The sequence below is a fragment of the Ochlerotatus camptorhynchus genome, unplaced genomic scaffold (genome assembly GCF_037179485.1).
Source record: "Ochlerotatus camptorhynchus isolate MF236.1 unplaced genomic scaffold, CSIRO-AGI_Acam_v1.1 ptg000314l, whole genome shotgun sequence".
Taxonomy (NCBI): domain Eukaryota; kingdom Metazoa; phylum Arthropoda; class Insecta; order Diptera; family Culicidae; genus Ochlerotatus; species Ochlerotatus camptorhynchus.
In genome coordinates this window covers 3,862,343-3,872,500 of record NW_027040802.1, presented here as the reverse complement: position 1 = coordinate 3,872,500, position 10,158 = coordinate 3,862,343, and the positions used below count along the sequence as shown (strand labels likewise).

Here is a 10,158-nt window from a genome sequence, read left to right as displayed (position 1 = left end):
ATGTGGGTGAAACTCAGGAAGACAGGAACGAATGCTGTACAACTAAATCCGAACGCAACGAAGCACAACAATTCTTGAAAATCTAACACCGTCAAAAGATGGTTATATTCGCAGTCTTATTGATGGTACCATATGGCAGCAGACGAGAGCCAACATTTATTCTACACACTTAGTTTTTTCTACCGACCTCGGCTGTGCAAATCTCGGCAGAAAACAGTTTTACTGAGATCTCAGTAAACATTTTATTTGTTTGCTGAGATTCAGCTAAGCATTATCCGAGACTCAGCAATCAAATGTCACTTTTGCTGAGATCTCAGTGAAACTTATTTTGCTGTGATCTCAGTGAAACTTATTTTGCTGAGATTTGCACAGCCGAGTTCGGTAGAAAAAAACTAAGTGTGTAAAATCGTCATATCGCTTAACTTGTTCTTCGATGATTTCACCACTACGGACACAGTTTCCCCTCATGCGTCTCGTACGTCTATACACTGGAGTCGCTTTTTACGCGGTTTTTTTTACGTGGTTTTTTTTTACGCGGATTTCGGAATTTACGTGGTTTTTTTTTACGCGGATTCCGGAATTTACGCGGTTTTCTTTTACGCGGATTTTGGTTTTTTTTACGCGGATTTCAGAATTGACGCGGTATACGCTTTTTACGCGGTTTTTTCTTACACGGTCTTTTTTAACGCGTTTTTTTTTTACGCGGATTTCGGAATTCACGCGGTTTTTTTTACGCGGATTCCGGAATTTACGCGGTTTTTTTTACGCGGTTTTTTTTACGCGGGACGTATCACCCGCGTAAAAAGCGACTCCAGTGTATTAGGAATATATTACTACATTCCTTGTCTGCCAGGTTTTATTCTGGCCAAATTAGCTAACATCTTAGTGGCAGGATTTGTTTTATCGGAAGACAGAAAAGAATACGAAAATGAAGATTTATTCAGTAACCTAGTAGAACTGTTAATCGATTTAAAAAACTAACTCACAATAAGGCAAGTATCACTGTTCATTTCATAATAGGAGTTATAACGGGAGATAATCTAGGTATCTCAGGTATTCTGGATTTGGTTGAATCGGCTAGAGCCAATTGTTATTGCAGAATGTGCAAACGTAACCGTAAACAACGTTAAAGGATAGTACAGAATACGAACAAAGTTTTAGGACAAGAGATGGTTACGAACGTGATTTACAACAAAATGATGTTTCAAACACTGGTATTCATAAGAACAGTGTTTTCAATCAGATTCCATCATACCACCGTATACGGGCTTGCTCATTGCTTAAACTATTTCATCAAATTGATAAAAATGTTGACTCTTGATGAACTTAACTGTAGGAAGAACATTTTCGTTTTCGGAAGTTTGAACTCTTCGAACATACCAAATGACATCAAAGGCAGGAAAATAATTAAAAGTAAAGTAAAATGACTGTCAGTGAAATCAAAACAATAATAACATTTTTCTACTAATAATTGGCATGTTGATCCCGAAAGTGTTTGGTTATATTTTTTGCAGTCTTTTGAAAATTTGCCACATTTTAATGTTACGTGAAATACATCCAACATTACTAGACACATTGAGCTCGTTATTTGATATTCATCACACGCAATATCAACAACTATTTGATGATACATTAAAATCAAAACATCACAATATCGTCCACTACGCATCTTTTGTACTACAATCGGGTACACCTCGCCATCAATGGGCAATGAGAGGAGAAGGTAAACCCCGTGATGCCAAACAGTCCGCATCGTGCTCTCTTTCCGTGCGGATCTATTTGCTTTTTGTTGAAGGAAGTGTTACTACTACCTAAAGCTACAACAAATTTAAACAGCACCTTTCAGTGCTCAATAAACCTGTAAATTTGCTACCTCGTTTGACTCTTATTCCTCTTCGATCCTTATTTGGACCCTGCCCGAGGTAATCCTTCTTGGATATCGATTTGGAAAATTCCTCTTCTATTCTTCAGATTCTTATAGTAATCTGAATATAGCTTGGAAGTCGATTTGGATACAAAAATTACTGCCGCCATGGCACCTAAGCGCAAAAGAAAAGGGCAATCTCTTGATCCCCCTTCTGATGAAATTAATTTGAGCAATCAATTTGATTTGCTCACGGATGATGAGAATGATCCATCATCCAGGAAAAACTGAACTTCGTGAAATTTAAGTTTTCACTGCAAATTCCGTCGGGTGAATGCCGTGTATTGGCTGAAACCTTGGACGGAATCAAATGTCTTCTCAAGTATCTTAGTGAGAAGCAGCATAATTTGTTTACTTACAACACCAAAACGTGCGTTCAAGGTTGTCATGAAAGGACTGCCCAGTGGGTAATCCCTGGATCAGATCAAAAATAAACTGGCAAAATTACTTGGAGTAGTGCCACTCCAAGTAATCAAAATGAAAATGAAATCCCGTCCTGGCGATTCACGCAACGGGATTACTAATGATTTTTATTTAGTTCACTTCAAGTGCACTAGTGACCTAAACAACCTTAAGGCCTTGGAAACAGCGAGCCTTATGCTCCATGTCCGATTGAAGTGGGAACACACACTTCAGGAGGACTGGAGGAAATTTCCAAAACCTCTGCCGTAAGTGCCAGGGATGGGGTCACGGAACAAAAATTGCTACATGCCAGCTAAATGCATGAATTGTGGTGATTCCTCTCGCGAGAGGAAATGATGTCCAACCTAATTTACGAAGAGCGTATAATAGAAATTGTTTTTGTACGGATTCTAATCTTTCTTCGTGCGTGATTGAAAAAGGAGACCATACAATGCTGCAATATTCCAGTATTGACCTCACATAGGCAATATATAGTGTTTTAATTGTGTATGTGCAAAACACTGTCGAATGCTTTTTCTATGTCTAGAAGAGCAACTCTAGTTGACCAACCTTCCGATTTGTCCGAACGAATTAAATTGGTAACTCTTAATAGTTGATAAGTACTATAATGCCCATGGCGATATCCAAACTGCTCATCTGCAAAAATTGAGTTCGTATTGATGTGAAGCATCATTCTATTCAAAGTATCTTTTCAAAAAGTTTACTTATCGAAGAAAGCAAACTTATTGGACGGTAGCTAGAAGCTTCAGCTGGATTGTTATCCGGCTTCAAAATTGGAACAACTTTGACATTTTTGCATTTATCAGGTCACATGGAAACATAATTAAATAAGTTTTACCAAGAAAGACAAGGTACTTTCTGGGAGTTTTTTGATGAGGATATAGAAAATTCTATCATCACCTGGAGCTTTCATATTATGTAACATATTAGTTAGAGATCATACTTCATCCAAATCAGTCCCCCAGGAATCATCAAAAATACTTTCTCGAGAGAAAATATTCAGATACTCCCGAGCAACCTGATTCTCAGTAGGACTGGTAAGACCCAAACTGAAATTATTGGAACTTTCAAATTGGTTAACAAGTTTCTAGCTTTTTCCGAATTTGTGATCAAAATTTTACCACCTTATTTAAGCGCTGTAATAGGCTTTTGGGTTTTTTTTTTTCAAAAATGTTGTGAAAACTCTTAATAGTTTAAAGGGTTTGGAACTCGGGTCTAATTTAGAAACATTATTTTCAAATATTTTGTTCCTCCGGGCAGAGAATCGCTTTTTAATTTGTTCCAAAAGGGTTTGGAACTCGGGTCTAATTTAGAAACATTATTTTCAAATATTTTGTTCCTCCGGGCAGAGAATCGCTTTTTAATTTGTTTTTGCAAATCCCGCCAGATAACTTTCATGGCAGGATCGCGTGTTCTTTGATATTATCTCCTACGGACATTTTTAAGACGGATCAAGAGCTGAAGATCGTCGTCTATTATAACTGAATCGAATTTAACCTCGCATTTTTGTACTGAGGCAGCTCTTGCTTCAACTATAGAAGTAGTCAGAGATTCAAAAGCATAATAAATTAATTTCATCTTTGGTTTGCAAAGGTATGTTTAGATCAAAGCTATATTCCATAAATGATCGATATTGCTCCCAATCAGCTCTATGGTAATTAAAAGTAGAGCTGTTGGGATTAGAAATTATTTCTTGGAATACATATTTCAAAAGATACTGGAAGGTGATCAGAACCGAAGTTAGCATGGGCAACCAATTGGCTACAAAGTTGACATGAATCAGTGAAGACCAAATCAATAGTGGAGGGATTTCTTGCTGAAGAAAAGCATGTTGGGCTGTTTGGATATTAAATAGAGTAAAAACCTGCGGAACAATCATCAAACAGAATATTACCATTGGAATTGCTTTGAGCATTATTTCATGAGCGGTGTTTTGCATTAAAATCACAAATAATGAAGAATTTAGACCTCTGACGGGTAAGTTTCTGAAGGTCACCCTTGAGAAAATTCTTTTACTGGCCTACGAATTGGAATGTCAGATAGGCAGCTATAAACGTAAGTTGTCCAAATTCTGTTTCAACAGAAACTCCCAAAGTTTCAAAATTAAATAGCAACGGCTAAAGTTGTCGAACTAGCAGCCTGAATAGCACGCGGGTGGTCTTATCCGCGCGTGTGTGTGTCTGTTTTTTTTATTGTAAGGTTTAGGGAAGTTTTTAGAAGCCTGCCCTAATAGAAATAACCCTAAGAAAGAGCTTAACGACGTGTTCGGAGTATCATCCAACTGTGTGTGGGATGGTTCGACCATATGGGTTACAGTTCGTTTATGGTATTAGTTTATAAGGGTGGCCTGTAGTGTACTTGGCACGGTGTGGTATCTACTAGTTGCCTAGTGCAGCTCCACTAAAACCCATTCCTTACTCTCTCCTGGACCACTGTGAAGCGACTCATGCACTTCTGATACTTTCAGCGCTAGCTGGCGTTACTTACCTTACCAATCAGGCTAAGGCCTTGTTGTCCTTTGCTCTACTCGATCCATGGCCACACTTCGCCAGCCTCGTAGTCTGGGAAGGGTCCGCAGGACGCCTTCTACTTGGTCGATCCACCTTGCTCGCTGCGCGCCTCTTCTTCTTGTTCCAGTTGGGTCGCGTACTAGAACCATTTTCACTGGGTCATCTTGCGGCATTCTTACGACGTGCCACGCCCACCGCAGTCGCCCAATTTTTGCAGTGTGGATGGATGGTTCTCCCAGCAGCTGGTGCAATTCGTGGTTCATTCGCCTCCTCCACGTTCCGTCATCCATCTGCACTCCACCGTAGATGGTACGCAACACCTTCCGTTCGAAAACACCAAGGGCGCGTTGGCCCTCCACGAGCATAGTTCAGGTCTCGTGGCCGGTAGAGGACTACCAGTCTAATCAGCGTCTTGTAGACAGTTAACTTCGTGCGACGGCGAATTTTATTCGACCGGAGCGTTCTCCGGAGTCCAAAGTAGGCACGATTCCCTGCCATAATTCGTCTTTGAATTTCTCTGCTGGTATCATTTTCAGCGGTCACCAGTGAGCCCAAATACACGAACTCATCGACCACCTCGATTTCGTCACCGTCAATCTGAACTCGGGGTGGGAGGCTAACATTCTCTTCCCTAGAACCTCTTCATTTCATGTATATTGTCTTTGATGCGTTGATGGCAAGTCCAATCCACCTAGCTTCAGCCACATAACAAAAAGCTGACTCAAATCCGACCCCTTTTTTGTAGTGCCCCAGTGGTATAACTGGCATAGTGGACATCGATCTGTCAAAATAAAATTTTGGTGATATCGACACTGAGCATTCATAAAGACCAATGTCGAAAACATAAACAATGGCTTTTTTCGTTAATGTCTCGTAGGTCAAAGTCAATCCTTGTAAGCCACTAATTTTATCGTATAGGAGGACTCTTTCTCTACACAATCATGGTGTTGGTTTTCTTGAAGGAGTTTTCATTTTCGAGAAATTAACGCAAAAAAGTAATTGTTTACGTTTGCAGCATTGGCCCTTACGAAAGTAAGCATTGGCGTTAACGGCGACTCTGCAACTCTTTACTCCTTGTAAAATCCCATAAGCATCTGACAATCTGTGCATGAAATCTAGCGGACTTTGTCTTATCTATTCATTCCTCCAGCAAGCCGTCGTTTCTTCACGCTAAGATTGACAGAATCATATGGGATTTTCATAGGAGTGAAGGGGTAAGGAAATGTTCACCAAGTTTCACTCCAGACTGATGTTTGCTTATGGGACTTTACCATAGGAGTGAAGAGTTACAGAGTGACCGAAGAGGCGAATTGTCAGTAGTCACGGTAATGCGTAATGAGTTGGTGTTCGTCCGCTGTCTAAATGCTTGACGGAGTTTGACGTGTGGGCATTCTTTTTTCGACTAGCTCGACAGAGGGCTTTTCAAAGGATTTTTTAGCTAATATTTTCAAGTCAGTCAGAAGCCAATCAAGACCGTTGTTTTTCAGTAATATTGCTTATGTACAGATGCATTATTTCTTCGTCTTATTGGTTTGCATTGGATTCATGACGGAAATTATGTTAATTGAATATAATTGAGGATTACGTTGAATAGGTGTAAAACTATCATTTTGTCCGTGGTATGTTGAAATATTATTAACTGTGCTTTTAGTAGTTCAACTTATGATTACATCACGAAATATCGAGTAGATGCATATTAACGATTATTTTCGTTAGTAAATAGTGCCTAACTTTGATACAGCTAGCTAGGAGTCCACCCTGGAACCTTAGCCATAGTTGTCGAAAAAAGTTTGTTATGATTGTGTGTAGCTCCTCTTTTGCCTTTTCAATCAACAAGGATCAACCTTACCATGTTTTTTTTGTAAAAAAGTAATTGGAGTAGTTGTGATTTTTGAGGAAATTTTCATTTGAACGGCAATTGAAAAACATAGGGAAATCTTGGATTTTGCAGGTATCGATAAGCACTCGATATCATTTATCGTTCTGCTTACAAAATTCTTGCGAATGGAACGATGCAAAGTCAGCTCAAAACAAATGGTACTTCTGACTCTTGTTCCAAATTTTGTTGCTTCTCTCTAGACTTCAAAATGTAAACACTTAATTCCAAATTTACGCGGTCATGCTTTTCCTCCTACGAAACCTAATGAAATCAAAGTTTGATGCAATTGGTCCCAAAAAATAGAAAGTGTTCAAAGAAGGAAATGTAACATAGGGTAAATGATGGCTTCGGCAGCCATCGACTGTTTTCGGCAACCACAATTTAAACGTTAATTTCGATGTATTTTCTCACTAAAACACTTCGCTGAATGTATTTAAACGATTCCTTAGTTTTTCAGCTTCAATCCTAATACATGTTTACGACTGAGCAAACCTGTTATGCCAGGTGTTTCTGCAAAAGAAACATAAGCACATCAAAATACGGCTGATTTCGAGTTGCCGATAATAGAACAGCTGGTTTACACGCAGTTTAAACGGAAAGGTTGCCGAAGTAAAAGAGGCTGCCGACAATAGTCACACTCACCTGAGAAGTTTGTAGCGCCTTAAAAACGTTTTCAAACCGTTTTGGACAGTTTTGTTGATTGGAATGGATAGAATAGCTAGCAGCAGATGAATGTAAACAAACAGACACATCATATGTGTGCGTGACACTGAGAAAATGCTAATAGAAGTGCGGAAGCTGCTTAGATTGACGAGAATACGTAAATTCCCCTACATGTTTCTTCTAAGTTAACCACAATTTTGCTGTGTGAATCAAGGTGATGAATTAACAAGCTATATAATTATAAATAAAGCACATAAATGGTTAAGGAAATAGTAAGACATGAGTTCAGTAGCACTAGGAACCCATAGAATTATAAACCACGGTAGAATCATTCAAAAGAATTGATCCCCTTTCTCATTTTACAGCTGGTATAATCAATTTGACAGATTTCTATACATCCCACTGCGTCCTAGCAAGAAGTACGGTCGACTTGTTTCGCGCTCCGTTGTTTTGGAAGTTTTTTCGGTATTCGCTTGATATAATTTATCAGTTTTTTTCTCACTAAGTGACTCCTGGCATAGTTCCCGGTAAATTGATCGAAAAGTGAGTTTTTTTTAGTAGAAAGTGTCATTTTCGGAAAGATTAATCCGTGCTATTGAAAATTCGCAAACAAATTTGGGCATCATCGTTGCGTGGTCACGCATACGCGCTTACGCATACCCGCTCACGTATCATCATCATCGAGTGTGAGCACCCGTTTCTACATCTATATCGTTCATCATTCATCGTGCGCCTGTGTGCGCTGAGTGCCGCGCCTCGATCAAGTGCACCACAGCGAAGGTCATCCACGCTGCGCGTCGCTTCCCAGCCATCTGTGTAAACGCCTACACATATAACGCTCGGTGGTAGTAGTATAGGATTATCAGATAAGTTTTTGTTTTTTTCTTGTTTCTTTTACTCCCCCATTAGTTAAATTTTCATTTTGTATTTCTGTGTTTGTAGTGTTTTCTGTGTATTGTGTCTGTGCGTTCAGTGGGAGAGCGTTTTGCGCTCCCACTAGTTGAACAAAATGGATGTTTTGTCAGAAGACGACATGGATGACCATTCATTTCAGAAGAATGATGATGTCATCCCTGGTTCGTCATCTCAGTCTGTCGATGGGCAGGCTGAGAAAAGCACCAGATTGCGGGCCTACCCGAATGACTCGACTGGCCCATGGGTTGTCTATTTTCAGCCCAAAAACAAACCCTTGAATGTTGTTCAGATATCTGATGATCTGACAAAGCGATTCTCTGCCGTGACCGAAATAACGAAGGTTAGGCACAACAAACTTCGTGTGACCGTCGCTAACCTGAAACAGGCCAATGAAATTGCTGTTTCCCAATTTTTCACACTGGAATATAGGGTGTACATTCCAGCCTCTGATGTGGAGATCGAAGGCGTGGTCACTGAGGCGAGTCTGAACCCCGAGATACTGGAGAAGCAAGCGGTTGGCCGATTCAAGAACCCCTTGCTTCCTCCGGTAAAGATACTGGCCGTTCATAGAATGAAGTCAGTATCGCTCAGCGAGGGTAAAAAGAGTTTTACCCCCACAGACTCGTTTCGGGTGACCTTTTCTGGATCTGCCCTTCCTCAATACATCGAGCTGGGAAAACTTCGTCTTCCTGTGCGGTTGTTTGTACCTCGGGTCATGAACTGCCAGCATTGTAAGCGGTTGGGACATACGGCCTCCCACTGCGGCAACAAGGCACGCTGCTCCAAATGCGGGGAGAAGCATGAGGATGGCGCCTGCGCAGCTACTGCACCAAAATGCGTGTACTGCAACGGAACTCCTCCTCATGCTCTCTCGTCGTGCCCGGCGTACAAACAGCTCGGGGACAAAATGAAACGCTCCCTTAAGGAACGTTCCAGGCGGTCTTTTGCAGAAATGCTTAAGACAGCCACGCCATCGACCAATGACAAAAATCCCTTTTCTCTTTTGTCAGATGACGAGACTGACTCTGACTTGGCTGAGGAGGGAACTTCGTTCAGTTTTCCGGAAGGTTCTGCACGGAAACGAAAGCGCATCCGTTCGCGGATTGTTGCAAATAAAGAACCCCAAATCAGCTTGCCTAAATCAAGGAGTGGTGGAAAAAAGGAGACTTCTACTCCTCCTGGATTCCGCAGAACTGACTATACCCAGGATTTTCCACCACTTCCGGGGACATCCAAAACCCCTGATGCCCCAATTTTAAGAACAGAAACCCCTTCTTCATCTGGGTTGTTCTCATTTGATGACATTGTGGACGGTATTCTTAAATACCTCAACATTTCTGATCCTCTGAAAAGCATTGTCCTCACATTGCTTCCCACTGTGAAATCCTTCTTGAAGCAATTGACTTCAAAATGGCCCCTTCTTGCAGCTATCATCTCCTTCGATGGATAATTTTCCAAACGAGGTCGGGGATTTGATCACTGTTCTACAGTGGAATTGTCGAAGTCTTATTCCGAAATTAGATTCGTTCAAGTATTTAGTCCATAACAATAATTGCGATGCATTTGCCCTCTGTGAAACATGGCTCTCTTCAGAAATTGATCTCCCTTTTTACGATTTTAACATTATTCGATTGGATCGTGAGGATTCACGTGGAGGAGGGGTACTTTTGGGGATCAAAAAGTGCCATTCCTTCTATAGAGTGAATCTTCCCGAATTCCCCGGTATTGAAGTTGTCGCATGTCAGGCTACCATTAAAGGTAAGAGCCTTTGTATTGCTTCTGTATATATTGCTCCTAGAGTCTCTGTTAATCGCAAACAACTTTTCGACATATGTGCGGTACTT

The 10,158-nt window shown here is 40.7% G+C and overlaps 1 pseudogene; it reads left to right on the top strand.

Moving 5' to 3' along the window:
* Nucleotides 1-308, top strand: part of LOC135707634 (uncharacterized) — a 2,417-nt pseudogene extending 2,109 nt beyond the window's left edge.
* The last annotated feature ends 9,850 nt before the right edge of the window (nt 309-10,158 follow it).